This window comes from Schistocerca americana, chromosome 1 (assembly GCF_021461395.2).
Source record: "Schistocerca americana isolate TAMUIC-IGC-003095 chromosome 1, iqSchAmer2.1, whole genome shotgun sequence".
In the NCBI taxonomy this organism is placed as follows: Eukaryota; Metazoa; Arthropoda; class Insecta; order Orthoptera; family Acrididae; genus Schistocerca; species Schistocerca americana.
Genome location: NC_060119.1, coordinates 19,549,197 through 19,566,148, shown reverse-complemented (window position 1 = coordinate 19,566,148; position 16,952 = coordinate 19,549,197). Strand labels below are relative to the sequence as shown.

Below are 16,952 nucleotides of genomic sequence, written 5' to 3'. Positions count from 1 at the left end.
AACACATACCGTCCAAATTCATAGGCACGTACGCTAATCACATTCTTGTTCACTGTTCACAGTGGGATTTATTTAAATAAGAATACACTAACGTTGCGGCAACTTCAATTCTCGAACCAAATGGAAACCTTTGAGACGTCGGTTATTTGGCTGACGGAAGCGTGCTGACCTAAGGCCTTCCGGGGGAGTTAGGTGAAAGGGGCGGCCGACTACAGAGTTGGCTGTTGCTCGCGGAAAGATTGCAGGGTGCGGTTCGAGAGGCGGACGCACAGTAGTCCAGCGAGGGCGTCGAGTGTCGCTGTCGGGCGTTTGCCACGGGACGAAATCCAGTCGAGGAATGCCAGTGTTAGCTGTCCAGAACTTGTACGTTCACAGTGTAACTGCGCGGCTTACGCAGAACACCACCTCGTGCTGAAGGAAACTTGCCAAGTCGAAATCCGCTAGAATAGCATTATACTGAATGACCGGTTCCGACAGGGCTGTGCTTTAAAATTTGTACAACGTATTGTCCGTCAGTGTTGCGGTGGACAGTATGTTGTTAAAATTAAAGCGTAAAATCCGACGACGAAAGCGTAGCTCTGTCGAAACCGGTCATCCAGTATAATGCAACTCTAGCGAACGTCGACTTGGGAAGGTCGGTTCAGTTACCACACACAGCAGACCGCCCGCAAAGTGACATCGAGCGAGGCGGCGCACCGGTCAGCGCACGCAGCTCGCATTCCGGACGACGGCGGCTCAGCCATCCTAATTTAGGTTTTCCGGGATTTCACTAAATCGCTTCAGGCAAATGCTGGGATGGTTAACTTGAAAGGGCACGGCCGACTTCCTCCTTTCCTCTTACTTCTCCAGTCCTGTGGAACCGATGGCGTCGCTGTCTGGTCCACTTCCTCAAATCGACCGACCGACAAACTGACAGTGTCAGGAATGTGTATTGTGGTTCCGCTGGTGCAACAGCTGGAAAGCAGCAAGTGTTTGCCCGTATTGCGGTGTCATCCGGTGCGATGTTTCCGAGGCACGGACTCGTTTTCAGAAGACTACCGTCCGCTATCGTGGCCCACGGCCAATGTTTACTGACGACAGCCTGGCTGCCCCCTTTTCGCCTTGCAACTTATTTAATAGTTTCGCTAAGGCATCACTGTTTTTCATGCTTTTAACATCGACTCGGATGTTGTTGTATTTTTAAGTAATTCACGGCTGTTGCCCTGACGTTCTTCGCCTTTCTGGTGATTTTGTAAATACTGCACAATATAAATTACTGTGTTGTTATTAGAAACGTTGAAAAGAAAAGGGAGACGTCCTCCTGAAAGAACGAAGCAGCCGTGCCGGTTCTCACAATGCATGTGCTGTCCTGTCGGTGGCGTCTGTGGCCGCGGATAACACGGAAGCGCGGCAGAGGCGCCGGCGCCGTCGGCGGGAGCAGCAGGGCGGCTGCCGCCACTGTTATGTCGGCCCGTCCCAAAATGTGCACGTGGTCTGTTCAAAAATGCCGGAATTTGTCCGCAAAATGTTACTACGCTTACCTCTTACTTACTGCGCACGGTCTCCTTCGAAATATTTTCCTCCACAAGCGATAGACCGCTCCCGACGCTGTTTCCACTTCCCGAAGCAGTCTCGGTACGCTTCTCGCTGGATCGCGAGGAGCGATGTATCCGAATTTTCTTTTATCTTATCCGTCGTTGCAAATCTCTGTACTATCGACGGGATTGTAACTTTGGAGATAAAGGCAGTCCACAGGGACCAGGTCTGGAGAGTACGGGGGGTGAGGCTGTTCAGTGACTTCGTTTCTTGTGCAGTAGCCACGCACCGACAGGGAGGTGCGTTATCGTGATGCGAGAGCAACGAATTGTCTCGCCACATTCCAGCCCGTTTTTGTCTCACATTTTCTCACAGGCGTCGCAACAAGTTCCAATAGTGCCCTCGGTTAACAGTTTGTCCCTGTGGCACGAATTTGTGATGGAACTAAGCCGGCCGGGGTGGCCGAGCGGTTCTAGGCGCTACAGTCTGGAACCGCGCGACCTCTACAGTCGCAGGTTCGAATCCTGCCTCGGACATGGATGTGTGTGATGTCCCTAGGTTATTTAGGTTTAAGTAGTTCTAAGTTCTAGGGGACTGATGACCGCAGAAGTTACGTCGCGTAGTGCTCAGAGCCATTTTTTTGTGATGAACTAATCCTTCAAAGTCAAAGACAACTATCAGCACGGTTTTGACATTTGACCTCACCTGACCTCACCTGACTAGCTTTCTTTGATCTTGGAAAACCTTTCCCGACCCATTGTCAAAATGGAACCTTTGTCTCAATTTCATAACCGTGCGTCCACGCCTCATCACAAGTTGCGATTTTCTTAAGAACATCTCGTTCTCATTTGCGCGATCCAAAACCTCTTCAGAGATTGCGAGGCGAACGTCTTTCTGATCTTTATTCGTGAGCCATGCGACGAACATAGCTGCAATACGACGCATTCCGAGATGCTGCGTCAGGATTTCGTGACACGATTCAGTTGAAATGTTACATTCTTCTGCAATGTCTCTGACAGTCAGTCTTTGATTGGCAGTCATTCCTGACGTTAGCATCGTCGATAGACGCCCAACGAACTCCTGAATGAGGGTCACCTTTAACTTCCTTCCGGCCATATCTAAACCGTGTGAACCGTTCGTAACGCCCGGTACGGCTTCAGCACTAACCACCGTAAGTTTGGCCTCCTGCGTCATCCGGTGTGGCGTGCCTCTATAAAGGTTTTCTCGAGTTTCACGCAAAATTTAATGGAGACGCATTGCCGCTCTAACTCTGCCATCTCAAAATTTGCAAACTTCCTTTGTGATAAATGATACTTTCACTACCAAAAAACTTTCGAACTGACCGATTTTGAAAGTCGGTGAAATGGGACACGGACATGGCGGCGCAGGCGTTAGCTGGTATAGGTACCGGGGGAAACATCAGACAGCGCCCGAAGGCCGTTGCTTTGACTACTTGGAATGTGTGGGGAGTACGGGCAGGCATCGTTTCTCCAATAAAAGCCTTTTTTTACGTTTAAAGTTTTACAACTTCACTAACCTGATTTTAAAGAAGCAAGTGAACATTCGTTATCATCAACAGCAAGATCCTCAGTATCGTTCGTTAATGAAAGTTCCCGAAGTATTGTTTTTAACAGATCGAAGAACAGCTCTCAGAATCAATTTACAACGCTTAAAACTCAAAATCCCTTTTTAAGCAAAGGAAAGAAATACAAATTGCATAATGCAAGGTTAAATAAAAGATTGTGACGCCACATGGCAATACCAAAATTTTCTTACATATCACCTGTGATCTCTAAAGGCAATAAAATATTGATAGCAAAGTTTTAATTAAAACAACTTAAATGCAATAAAATGTGATTACTATCAACGTACACTCAAACCCCGTAGCCTCTACGACGCGCACCGTATCAGAAATTATTTTCCTTCCTTTTAAACACTGTGCACCATAATCCTCCCTACGTCTGACGCGTACTACACGGAACGAACTACGACAATTAAGCTTAGATGTTATAATTAACCAGGTATGTAATCTTTTCCTTTCAGAATAAATAAAAAACACACAAATCAACTCTGTATCTCAGTGATTAAAAATATACAATACATATCATTCGATTTCGTCGTGGTCATGCGCTGTTGTGCACATTGCCGTCCTCGAGCACCACACGCGACACGGGAAAGATTTTCTACGCTACGCAAAACGTTAACAGGACGCAATCAACTTACACAAATCGCATACTGGGACTATACGTCGATGTGAATGCGGCTCGCAAATCTTAAAACGGGCGAGGGAGTAGACGCGGTACTACTGTACACTTCGACTACACCGCACCAAACAGCAGTACGGTGGGGCAGACAAGAGGCTAATCAACAACTGTTGCAAGGCAACCTCAGCAAAGCAGTAAGAAAATATCTGGGGCTTTAATCTCTTAGGATGGCCACACTAAGCCACAGAATGACGCCCCAAGCTAAATTACGAAAATACTATCGGTAATTTCGCCACGACAAGTAACACCGTAAAATACCATAAGAAATGAACTGCAATTAAGACGATTCATAAGCGTCCGGCTCAAAAGCTCCACAGTCACTACAAGCACTTAAAAGTACCTCCAAAGTTCACTCATCGACACTGCTAGAGTCTCAAATTACTCGTTCTAACTGTGGATAACAGGGTTTAACACTCTGGGGGCCGACTTAGGTTTCCTAATAAGACAAGCAATGACTCGGCGTCTCACTTGGGTCCGCCTTCGATCCAAAACAGTCATTTACTGTAAAGCAGCTGAACAGATGACAGTGCCGATATCAACGCCCCCAGCGTGCACGTTTCTAGAACTCTTGTGTTCACCTCACACACCAGACGTGCCGTAACTCTTCGTCGGAATCCAAGGGCAGAACCAAGAAATCGCTACTCAGCCCGTGAATGACCACAGGATGAGCGCCGCCGGCCCTCGACAACACACTAGGTGGGATCTTGCAGCCCACAGCGCTCCGCCCCGGCCGACTGCTTCTGCTTCTGCGGGGCCCTCACACCGAGAGGCCTCGCCCTACGTCTCTCCTCACGCACAGTCCAGAGCTCACCTACAGCAGCACCCTACTGCCCTCTGAAGCCAACTCGCCAGAGATACTTATGCGCCGACCAGAGACTCCAATCCGATATCGAGTACTGAGAAGGCGGGAACTTTCAAAAAACAAAAAAAATTAAATAGCGAGCCGTACCAGATCACCAACCTAACTCGATTCATGTCTTCGTGTGAACCTAGGATTTTCAGAGTTAAATTTTTCATTTTAAAATGGTTTTATCAGAATATAAATTTTAGAGAAACTATAAACAATCAGTACCAAAACTTATTTATCGGGAGAGACAGTGAAAAACATGAAATCTCGCACACAAGTTTTGAACGGAACATTTGAAGATGGCCGTGACATACTACACAGCAACGTCTTCTGCATGCTATGGAGTTTTCCCAGGCATATGCGTCCCACTACATTCAAATTATGTACAAACCAGCAGAATCACTAAGTTGTGTTGTAGTGTTTCGAAACTATTAGTTACTTCAGACGTTTTTCGAATGGAGAAGGTGGTGATTTGACCTGCTCTTCGTGAAACGGGCGCACTGCGCAGCCCCACTCGGTCGCACATATATCCGCCCCATAGTCTGTAGCACCTCGCAGTAGGAAGACGTGAGATACACGTGTCCTGATGATCAAAACTCCGCATTACCTAGTGTTCCCCTAGCTCTCATTGAGGGGGAAAAAATTAGTGTACTCAGGTCTTTTCTTTCGAGAAAACGATTGAAAAGCCAGTATTACAAGGTTTTTAACATGGTCGGATCCTAAATTTTTTTGCCTACTTAAGTCGCCATTCGTCTTCCAAAATATAAAAAATACGCCTTGCCCCCAGGTCTAGCCACACCCCCCTCCCATACAAATTACCGTACGGGCACCATTGATCGGAAGTAGTCGCCATGAGAGCTTAAGAATAAACCTTTCTTACACGGGAACTGTCCAATCCGACATGTCGAAACCTACCCTGAAATTTTTCTGTAGCAGACGGCATGCACCAAGTTTGTGCTTTTAGAAGGACGATTTTATAAACTGCGGCTTTGTATCGCGATGTCATTGCACTAACGCAGACAAGACTTCCGTAAGGCATTTGATTAAATTAATCACAAATACCTGATAGAGACAGTGCGCCGAATGTACTTCTGCCAAAAACCATAGACATCATCGAGAACATGAAAATGGGTGTTACTGCAAAAATCTCCGTTAACTGTCAACTCCCAAACAAATTGAAATAAAAAGGGTGTTACGCAAGGAAGCCCCTTATCCATGCTGCTGTTTATTATATCGCTGGAACTTTTTCCTGAGACAGCCAAAGCGCAGGCTGACAGGCATTACCATTCAAGGATCAAAGCCCGTGTGCTTACGCGGACGATGTAGGCGTAATCATCAGAGACCAAGCAGATGCCACAGGACTAAAGACGGTACTTGCAAAATATTGTTCCGCATCAGGTGCGAAGGTAAATGAAAACAAAAGTAAATTTCTAAATATAAAGCGGCTTGCTAACTTGCGCATTGAGTGGGCGAACGATGTTAAGGTACACAAAGCTCTTGGAATAGCATTGGCAACTTCCCTTTTAAAAATGATAGCAATAAATTGGCGAGAGGTGGCAAGAAAAATCAAGAGAGCTTTGATTGAAAACTGTCAACGTAGCATAGACCAGTTCCAGAGAATACTGTTTATCAACACGTATATTTTATCCAAGGCCTACTACAGAGCACAGGTTCTCACCATTCCATCAATGGTGGTGAAGACTATCATGTCCATCTTAGCAAAGTTTTCGTGGAAAGGGGAATTGTTCCGAGTGCCGGTGAAGACAGCAGATTTGGATCCAAGGAATGGAGGAATGGGACTGACCGACATAAAGTCTAAACCGATGGCACTGTATGTCAAACGAACATGGAGCATAATGTGTAACGATCCAGGATGCAACAGAGCAAACCTATACGATATTGTTAGGCCAGGAAGTGTAGAGCCGCCGATAAATATATATTAGAGAGTATTATCTTAAACTGAGCTATCTCAGCAAAAAGCTTTTAAACATCAAAAACGTTACAGCAAAGGCGATTTTAGCTGGAAGACGGAAACGTGAAAGGAAAAATAACATAGAAACTAAATATGCTCGAATAGGATGGAATGTGGTGTAGAAAAACATCAGTAGTGATGTTCTTTGGTGTGACGTGAGAACAGCATGGTACAAGGTAGTCAGTAACATCATGTGCACAAATGAGCGCCTCTCTGCCATCGGTTTAACCCCTGCAGCAAATGCAACCTCGTTCATAGTGTGCCTCATCGTTACACATGTGGACATCGGATTATTAATTGGAGGTGAACCAGGAAGAAAATTGCCCAAATAACTTCAGCAAACAATGTACCGATTAACATTTTCTTCAGACCAGAAGGAAGTTACTACCTGAGATCCCCTGCTATACCCGTAGGACAGGACAGGACAGGACAGATTGTTTAATTTGTGGAAAGGGGCCAAAATGAGTGGCTGTCAGTTGCACTCTAACGTACTACTACTTTATTCATTTGACAAACGTTACAAGAGTAAAGAAAACATTAAAAACAGAGGAAGCCAAACATTAACTTTAGAATTTAATACCCGGCTAAATGCGCCATTCAATCTCACGCCTCAAGGGCAAGGGCAAAACATCTTTAATTTAAAACCAGCTGAAGGCCAATCACTTACGACTCAAAATCAAGAATTTTAAAAGGCAGAAGGCCTCATCTTAAAACATTTCATCTACACCTACACATCTACATCCATACTCCGCAAGCCACCTGACGGTGTGTGGCGGAGGGTGCTTTGAGTACCTCTATCTGTTCTCCCTACTATTCTAGTCTCGTATTGTTCGTGGAAAGAAAGATTGTCGGTATACCTCTTTGGCTCTAATCTTTCTGATTTTATCCTCATGGCCTCTCCGCGAGATATACATAGGAGGGAGCAATATACTGCTTGACTCCTCGGTGAAGGTATGTTCTCGAAACTTCAACACAAGCCCGTACTGAGCTACTGAGCGTCTCTCTTGCAGAGTCTTCCACTGGAGTTTATCATCTCCGTAACGCTTTCGCGATTACTAAATGATCCTGTAACGAAGCGCGCTGCTCTCCGTTGGATCTTCTCTCTCTCTTCTATCAACCCCACCTGGTACGGATCCCACACTGGTGAGCAATATTCAAGCAGTGGGCGAACAAGTCTACTGTAACCTACTTCCTTTGTTTTCGGATTGCATTTCCTTAGGATTCTTCCAATGAATCTCAGTCTGGCATCTGCTTTACCGACGATCAACTTTATATGTTCATTCCATTTTAAATCACTCCTAATGCCTACTCCCAGATAATTTATGGAATTAACTGCTTCCAGTTGCTGACCTGGTATATTGCAGCTAAATGATAAGGGATCTTTCTTTCTTTGTATTCACAGCACATTACACTTGTCTACATTGAGATTCAATTGCCATTCCATGCACCATGCGTCAATTCGCTGCAGATCCTCCTGCATTTCAGTACAATTTTCCATTGTTACAACCTCTCTATATACTACAGCATCATCCGCAAAAAGCCTCAGTGAACTTCCGATGTCATCCACAAGGTCATTCATATATATTTTGAATAGCAACGGTCCTAAGGCACTCCCCTGCGGCACACTTGAAATCACTCTTACTTCAGAAGACTTCTCTCCATTGAGAATGACATGCTGCGTTATGTTTTCTAGGAACTCTTCAATTCATTCGCACAATTGGTCTGATAGTCCATATGCTCTTACTTTGTTCCTTAAACGACTGTGGGGAACTGTATCAATCACCTTGCGGAAGTCAAGAAACACGGCATCTACCTGGGAACCCGTGTCTATGGCCCTCTGTTCCCCGTTTCCATGGGCCTCTGAGTCTTGCGGACGAATAGCGCGAGCTGGGTTTCACACGATCGTCTTTTTCGAAACCCATGCTGATTCCTACAGAGTAGATTTCAAGTCTCCAGAAAAGTCATTATACTCGAACATAATACGTGTTTCAAAATTCTAAAACTCATCGACGTTAAAAGATATAGGTCTATAATTCTGCACATCTGTTCGACGTCCCTTCTTGAAAACAGGGATGACCTGTGCCCTTTTCCAATCTTTTGGAACGCTACGCTCTTCTAGAGACCTACGGTACTCCGCTGCAAGAAGGGGGCCAAGTTCCTTCGCGTACTGTGTGTAAAATCTAACTGGTATCCCATCAGGTTCAGCGGCCTTTCCTCTTATGAGCGATTTTATTTGTGTTTCTATCCCTCAGTCATCTATTTCAATATCTACCATTTTGTCATCCGTGCGACAATCTAGAGAAAGAACTACAGTGCAGTCTTCCTCTGTGAAACAGCTTTGGAAAAAGAAATTTAGTATTTCGGCCTTTAGTCTGTCATCCTCCGTTTCAGTACCATTTTGGTCACAGAGTGTCTGGACATTTTGTTTTGATCCACCTACCGCTTTGACATAAGACCAAAATTTCTTAGAATTTTCTGCCAAGTCAGTACATAGAACTTTACTTTCGAATTCATTGAACGCCTCTCGCATAGCCCTCCTCACACTACATTTCGCTTCGCGTAATTTTTGTTTGTCTGCAAGGCGTTGGCTATGTTTATGTTTGCTGTGAAGTTCCCTTTGCTTCCGCAGCGAGTTTTCTAACTCGGTTGTTCTACCACGGTGGCTCTTTTCCATCTCTTACGATCTTGCTTGGCACATACTCATTTAACGCATATTGTACGATGGTTTTGAACTTTGTCCACTGATCCTCAACACTATCTGTACTTGAGACAAAACTTTTGTGTTGAGCCGTCAGGTACTCTGTAATCTGCTTTTTGTCACTTTTGCTAAACAGAAAAATCTTTCTACCTTTTTTAATATTTCTATTTACAGCTGAAATCATCGATGCAGTAACCGCTTTATGATCACTGATTCCCTGTTCTGCGTTAACTGTTTCAAATAGTTCGGGTCTGTTTGTCACCAGAAGGTCTAATATGTTATCGCCACGAGTCGGTTCTCTGTTTAACTGCTCAAGGTAGTTTTCAGATAAAGCACTTAAAAAAATTTCACGAGATTCAACTGCTCAAGGTAGGTTTCAGATAAAGCACTTAAAAAATTTTCCCATGGATTCCTTGTCCCTGCCACCCGTTATAAACGTTTGAGTCTCCCAGTCTATATCCGGCAAATTAAAATCTCCACCCAGAACTATAACATGGTCGGGAAACGTACTCGAAATATTTTCCAAATTTCCCTTCAGGTGCTCAGCCACAACAGCTGCTGAGCCAGGGGCCCTATAGAGACAGCCAATTACCATGTTTGAGCCTGCTTTAACCGTGACCTTCACCCAAATTATTTCACATATCGGATCTCCGTCAATTTCCTTCGATACTATCGCACTTCTTATCGCTATAAACACGCCTCCCCCTTCACTGTCCAGCCTGTCTCTGCGGTATACATTCCAATCTGAGTTTAGAATTTCATTACTGTTTGGATCTGGTTTCAGCCAATTTTCTGTCCCTAGTACTATATGGGCGTTGCGAGCGTTTATTAATGAGAGCAGTTTTCGGACCATTCTATAGACGCTCCTGCAGTTTACTATTAGCACATTAATATTGTTATTCCCTGTTGCGTTTTGCCTATTTCTACTACTACCACCATCACCTTGTCGTGTCTCTGGAGGCGTCTTGTCGGGCCTAGGGAGGGAATTCTCTAACGTAAAAAACCCACATGTGCACTCCACACGTACTCCGCTACCCTTGTAGCCTCTTCCTCCGTGTAGTGCGCGCCTGACCTGTTCAGGGGGACCCTACATTTCTCCACCTGATAGCGGAGATCGAGACATTTGGGCCCCAGATCTCCGCAAAATCGTCTGAGCCTCTGGTTTAAGCCTTCCACTCGGGTCCAAACCAGAGGACCGCGATCGGTTCTGGGAACGATACTACAAATAGTTAGCTATGATTCCACCCCGCCAGCGAGGCTTTCCGCCTTCACCAACTCCGCCAACCGCCTGTATGAACTGAGGATGACCTCTGAACCCAGACGGCAGGAGTCATTGGTGCCGACATGAGCAACAATTTGCAGTCGGGTGCACCCAGTGCTCTCTATCGCCGCCGGCAGGGCCTCCTCCACATCTCGGATGAGATCCTCCGGCAAGCAGACAGAGTGAACACTGGCCTTCTTCCCGGACCTTTCCGCTATTTCCCTAAGGGGCTCCATCACCCGCCTAACATTGGAGCTCCCAATCACTAATAAACCCCTGCCCCCGTGTGCCTGCTCGGACCTTGCTGAAGGAGCGGCCACATTTCCACTCACAGGCAGAGCGGGCGATGCCACACGGCCAGCCTCCACATTGACCCTCCGCCTCGTGCGCCGCGGACGCCGCTGTACCCGCCACTCCCCTTGGGGAGAGGGTGGCCCAACCGCGCCCTGTACCCGGGAAGATGTCTCGTCAGCAGGGACAGTGGGTGAAGCATGTAACACCTGGGGTGTACCATGCGACGCACCAGACTTCCCACTGCCGCTACACTCAGAGGCAGCAGCCTGAAGACGGCTGACCGCGGCCATCAACACGCTCAGCTGTTCGCGAACAGTGGCCAGCTCCTCCTGCGTCCGTACACAGCAGTCACACGTCCCATCCATCCTGAGAAATGAACAATTTACTGTAGAGAGTTAATAAACTTTTAACTAGACTGCTAATTCTCTAAAGGCCTAAACAATCTCATGCCCTAAGGGCAAAATAACTTTAACCTAAAATCAGCTCAAGGTCAATAACTTAAGGTTCTAAACAGGAATTTGAATTTTAAAAGGCAGAAGGCATTATCCTAAAATTTCTTTAAATGTGGCTGAAGGTACAATCAATCTTACTACTTAAGGGCAAAACAACTTTAATTTAAAATCAGCTAGAAGCCATACATAAACAACAAGGACAAATAAGAAATGGCAGGACATCAAACGGCGCTCAACAAGTTCCCAAGGGTCGGCCTGGAACACTAACGCTCGCTTAGGTGAGACAGGCAGTCGGCCCACAATTCTTTAATCCGACGGCAACCCGACCGACAGACGTCAGCGGACCAAGCGGCACGATAACTTCTGCTACACCCGACCAGCACACAACAGGGAGTTCAGTGGAACAACGCAGAAGGTATCGGCGCCCACAACGAATTACACATTCAGCTGTCAAGCTACACGCCCTGGTGGACAGTCACAACACGACGAGGAAAATACACTGCCACGTCAACGTCCAGGGCTGGTAACCGGAACGTTAACGGCCACGAGGCAGAAAATTTCGCTGGTGCACTTCAATTCAAAAATAATCGTGTTAAACTCTACAGCAGGGCGGCTAGAATTTCGTCAACTTGAAAACACACGTTGTTGCTAGCGGGAATGTCCCAACAGCCCACAACGAAATTCAAACGACACAATGTGAACAGTTAGGGCTGGCTGGTAGATTAAGTAAAGACTCAACTTTCGTGTCCGGGATCAGTGAGCCACGGACCTCGTAGCAGTGGGAACAGCCGCTCACACTCGACCGCGTGTGGACGCCGCCAGCGGCCCCGGCCAGAGACGCGCCACGGAGACTACCTCGCTGCTCCACGCCAACCGACCAACTGCCCGCACTCGGCACAGCCGGAAACTACAGGGTGTTACAAAAAGGTACGGCCGAGCTTTCAGGAAACATTCCTCACACACAAAGAGAGAAAATATGTGCACACGTGTCCGGAAACGCTTACTTTCCATGTTAGAGCTCATTTTATTACTTCTCTTCAAATCACATTGATCATGGAATGGAAACACAGCAACAGAACGTACCAGCGTGACTTCAAACACTTTGTTACAAGAAATGTTCAAAATGTCCTCCGTTAGCGAGGATACATACATCCACCCTCCGACGCACGGAATCCCTGATGCGCTGATGCAGCCCTGGAGAATGGCTATCACAGCCGTCCACAATACGAGTACGAAGAGTCTCTACATTTGGTACCGGGGTTGCGTAGACAAGAGCTTTCAAATGCCCCCATAAACGAAAGTCAAGAGGGTTGAGGTCAGGAGAGCGTGGAGGCCACGGAATTGGTCCGCCTCTACCAATACATCGGTCACCGAATCTGTTGTTGAGAAGCGTACGAACACTTCAACTGAAATGTGCAGGAGCTCCATCCGTGCATGAACCACATGTTGTGTCGTACTTGTAAAGGCACATGTTCTAGCAGCGCACAGGTAGAGTATCCCGTATGACATCATGATAACGTGCTCCATTGAGCGTAGGTGGAAGAACATGGGGTCCAACAAGACATCACCAACAATGCCTGCCCAAACGTTCTCAGAAAATCAGTGTTGATGACGTGATTGCACAATTGCGTGCGGATTCTCGTCAGCCCACACATGTTGATTACAATTTGAGCACGTTGGAATGAAGCCTCATCCGTAAAGAGAACATTTGCACTGAAATGAGGATTGACACATTGTTGATGAACCATTCGCAGAAGTGTACCCGTGGAGGCCAATCAGCTGCTGATAGTGCCTGCACACGCTGTGCATGGTACGGAAACAACTGGTTCTCCCGTAGCACTCTCCATACAGTGACGTGGTCAACGTTACCTTGTACAACAGCAACTTCTCTGACGCTGACATTAGGGTTATCCATTGCAGGTGTCCTCGTCGTTCTAGGTCTTCCCCAGTCGCGAGTCATAGGCTGGAATGTTCCGTGCTCCCTAAGACGCCGATCAATTGCTTCGAACGTCTTCCTGTCGGGACACCTTCGTTCTGGAAATCTGTCTCGATACAAACGTACCGCGCCACGGCTGTTGCCCCGTGCTAATCCATACATCAAATGTGCATCTGCCAAACCCGCATTTGTAAACATTGCACTGACTGCAAAACCATGTTCGTGATGAACACTAATCTGTTGATGCTACGTACTGATGTGCTCGATGCTAGTACTGTAGAGCAATGAGTCGCATGTCAACACAAGCACCGAAGTCAACATTACCTTCCTTCAATTGGGCCAACTGGCGGTGAATCGAGGAAGTACAGTACATACTGTCGAAACTAAAATGAGCTCTAACATGGAAATTAAGCGTTTCCGGACACATGTACACATAACATCTTTTCAAAAGCGCGAGGCCAAAGATAGTAATCATTATTTCGTCCCCATCGATGTGCAAGTCGCCGAAGTGGCGTGAAATCGAAGTACTTGCACCCGGCGAACGGTCTACCCGACGGGAGGTCCTAGTCACACCACATTTATTTATTTATTTAGCATAATGGCGATAACCGCGGGAGACTAATGACAGAATAGCAACCAAGGTTTAATGCAAAGCATAACACTAGTCAGCCACGGCTCACTACCCTCAGGCAAAAAATAACGCAGTGATTTGGTTAATGGGCAAATATACAAGCTACATTTTTAACAATACTGGGAGGGATGGACATATTGAATACAAGATGTATATGGAAAATGAATTCGAGAAAACACTTAAGTATCAGAATCACAATAAGAAATATGGTAACATGCTCCGAATTGTATTCAACAGAATGGGTATGGGTTAGGAACTGGATTCCTCGTGGAGAGGGGATGGGTTGTGTCACATTCTCGGCCCTAACCTCACCTGCAAGTCACACATGACACATACATCAGTAGTACAGCATATACAAGAATATGACGGCAAACATCTGGTGTCTGTTATAAAGGAAGATCTTGAACTCCCTAAGGATGCGTTTAGGAGGCTGTTATTGGCAAAAAATAAGAAGACAGTGAAGGACTTTGTAATGTCGCTGTTCGGGACTGCTCTTCTGTCCACGTAATCTACCCTGGAAGGAACACACATCAAGGATTTACTCAATGATTAATTTGGGTCTGGGAAATGATGATGAGGAACCTCAGGGTGCAGAAGAAGAAAATGTGCGTGCTGAACTGCCGCCAGCTGAAGGTGCTATATGTGTGCTGCTGCTAAAGACTTAATATCATTTCTTATTCTTTGAATGCTGTAATTTATGACTGCAATTATCTGTCACCTTATTTACGTCATTTCATTGTAAGCTAGCCATTTTTGTTACTGTTTTTGTGGAATAAAAGAAAGTGAGGGGGGCAATTAGAACTACGTATTTTTGTTAGACTAAAATTTTTGCTGAACTTATCTATGCTGGGCTATCGTACAAGCACGACCGTCCGTTCGATTAATACCCACACGTAGCGTTTGGCACGTTTGTCAGCGACAGATAATCATAATTTTCTAGAGATTAAATACCACTGGAAATGGGCCTACAGGAATGGGACTTGGCAGTTCTCATAGAAACGGCGTGGGCAGACAGTAGTGTCGACCGTTGTGTTTGCGCCCGCCTGGCGTTCTACACGCGGCGTGTTGACAGGTTTAAGTGCTGCGCATCAGTTAATACTGGCGGTGACGGCAGTGCGCGAGACGTTTTCGTGAAAATTAGCCATCATTGCTCCTGCAGGTACACTGTATTGTTTTATTTGAGGTAGGTTACAAAATTTTAAAAAATAATTTAGTACCACTACTTTCAGTGTTATTTGAAGCTTTTCTTATTCCTGTAGACGTGTTTTAGTAGGTACTTTAATCATCTTTTTCCAGGATAATGTTGGGTTTTCCACGTAAACGCGATTAAAAGTTTGCGAAAGAGCTAGAGAAAGTTGAAAAAACTAATTGGTAGCTATTTTGTGCCAAAAGATAAACCATCGCCATTTGTAACACTTCAACATACGCAGAAACGGAAACTTGCTCTCAGCAAACACCTAAATTAACAGCATCTGATGCCGCCTGATGAAGGAGAGGTAAGCGGACCAAAGTCCGACTGTGCAGAATCCAACTGTTCCTGGGCAATGGCCGTATCCGTTTAATAACAGCGGTAGGGACGTTGACCTTCGAATATTTCAACAGTTGTAGACGAACCAAGTACAAAATTTACTAAGCATCACTTAGATTCCAAGCAAATTTGAAGTAAAAAGGCATTGGTTAATGTGTATTGAACAGCAGGAAAAGCCCTCTTGTTGGCCACGCTTTCAGAATTATCCCAAAAAGCCTGTCGCAAATACGTTAGGTAAATTGCATGAAAGATTTGACGACAGGAAAACGACGTGGAAAGAACTATATTCTTCTTGAACATGAAAATAATGATTTAGCATGGAGTTGTTACGAGCAAACCCCAATAGAACCCTGTGGGTTCCTCAGCAGGTGGAATTTGTCTTAAGACATCATTTATTTTTTCTCTTGAATGGGGTGAAATGCATATTCCTGTCACGAAAAGGTCTGATGTTAGGGTGTGGATTTCATAAGTCAAAAGCGGAACCACTGTTCATCTTTTCCACTATTTCGCACATATTTTCCGCTTTTGTCTTACGAAATTCATAACCTAACATCAGACCCTTTCGTGACAGAAATATGCATTCCACCTCATTCAAGAGAAAAAATAAATGATGTATTAAGACAAATTACACCTGATGATGGAGCCACAGGGTCCGAAGTGCATCGTGTACGTAATAAAACACTAAAAGTTGTGACTGAAGGCGTTTTTTTAATTCATGCCTCCAGCACAAATTTGGATCATCGTGATACGACTAAGAAATTATTTAGAACTTATCCTGATGATCTTAGTAATAATCTTGTCAAAGAAATACTAATGTTAAGTCAGTCCGTGCCGCTGCGTTTCCAGATTTGACGAAACAAAAAACAAAGGGCTCCTTCTAAATGAAATTTATAAGTTGAAGTTACAATCCGTATTTCTCGAACTCGGGATTTTTATTACCCTACCAGTTACTTGCTTGTGGTGAGAGAGGATTAAATCATCTAGCACCGTTATCAATATAGCATTAATTTACATCTAAAATGAGCTTCAGCGATGTAGTGGATAACTTCATTCATTGCAAGAGTAGATGATTGACGGTTCCATCTACAGCTGATATTGAAAGTCTGAACGAGACTTTTCAAATCAAGATAACGAAGTATGCTGCGAAGGTTTCCAAGCTGTAAAGATTTCTTACTAAAAGTTAGGCTTGTTTATTTGAGTAATTATTATTAATTTATTATTGTTATTATTATTATTATCTTTCCTTTCTCAGACGTTATGTATGGTTTATTATTATTATAGCTGGTGTATTATTATTATTATTATTATTATTATTATTAATTTGTTATTAATGGTATGAGCTGATGTTTGTATCTATTCAAATACAGTACATTCAGTCAGTAAATTGACAGTTCAGGCAGCATTTATTTAAAGCTGACGTTTAAAACAAGGTTCTGAAGAATCAATTTTTGTCGTAATTGACTGCTGTGGGCTGAGAAGGCTCTGGTGCCGTTACAAAAGTTTGTCCAGCTGTGGCCCTGCAGGCACGTACCTTAGATTGACGGCGCTTTGGTT

The 16,952-nt window shown here is 45.1% G+C and overlaps 1 protein-coding gene across 3 annotated transcripts in view; it reads left to right on the top strand.

Moving 5' to 3' along the window:
• LOC124545798 (serine/threonine-protein kinase NLK) overlaps positions 1-16,952 on the top strand; it is a 443,318-nt gene that overhangs the window by 268,589 nt on the left and 157,777 nt on the right. The window lies entirely within an intron of this gene.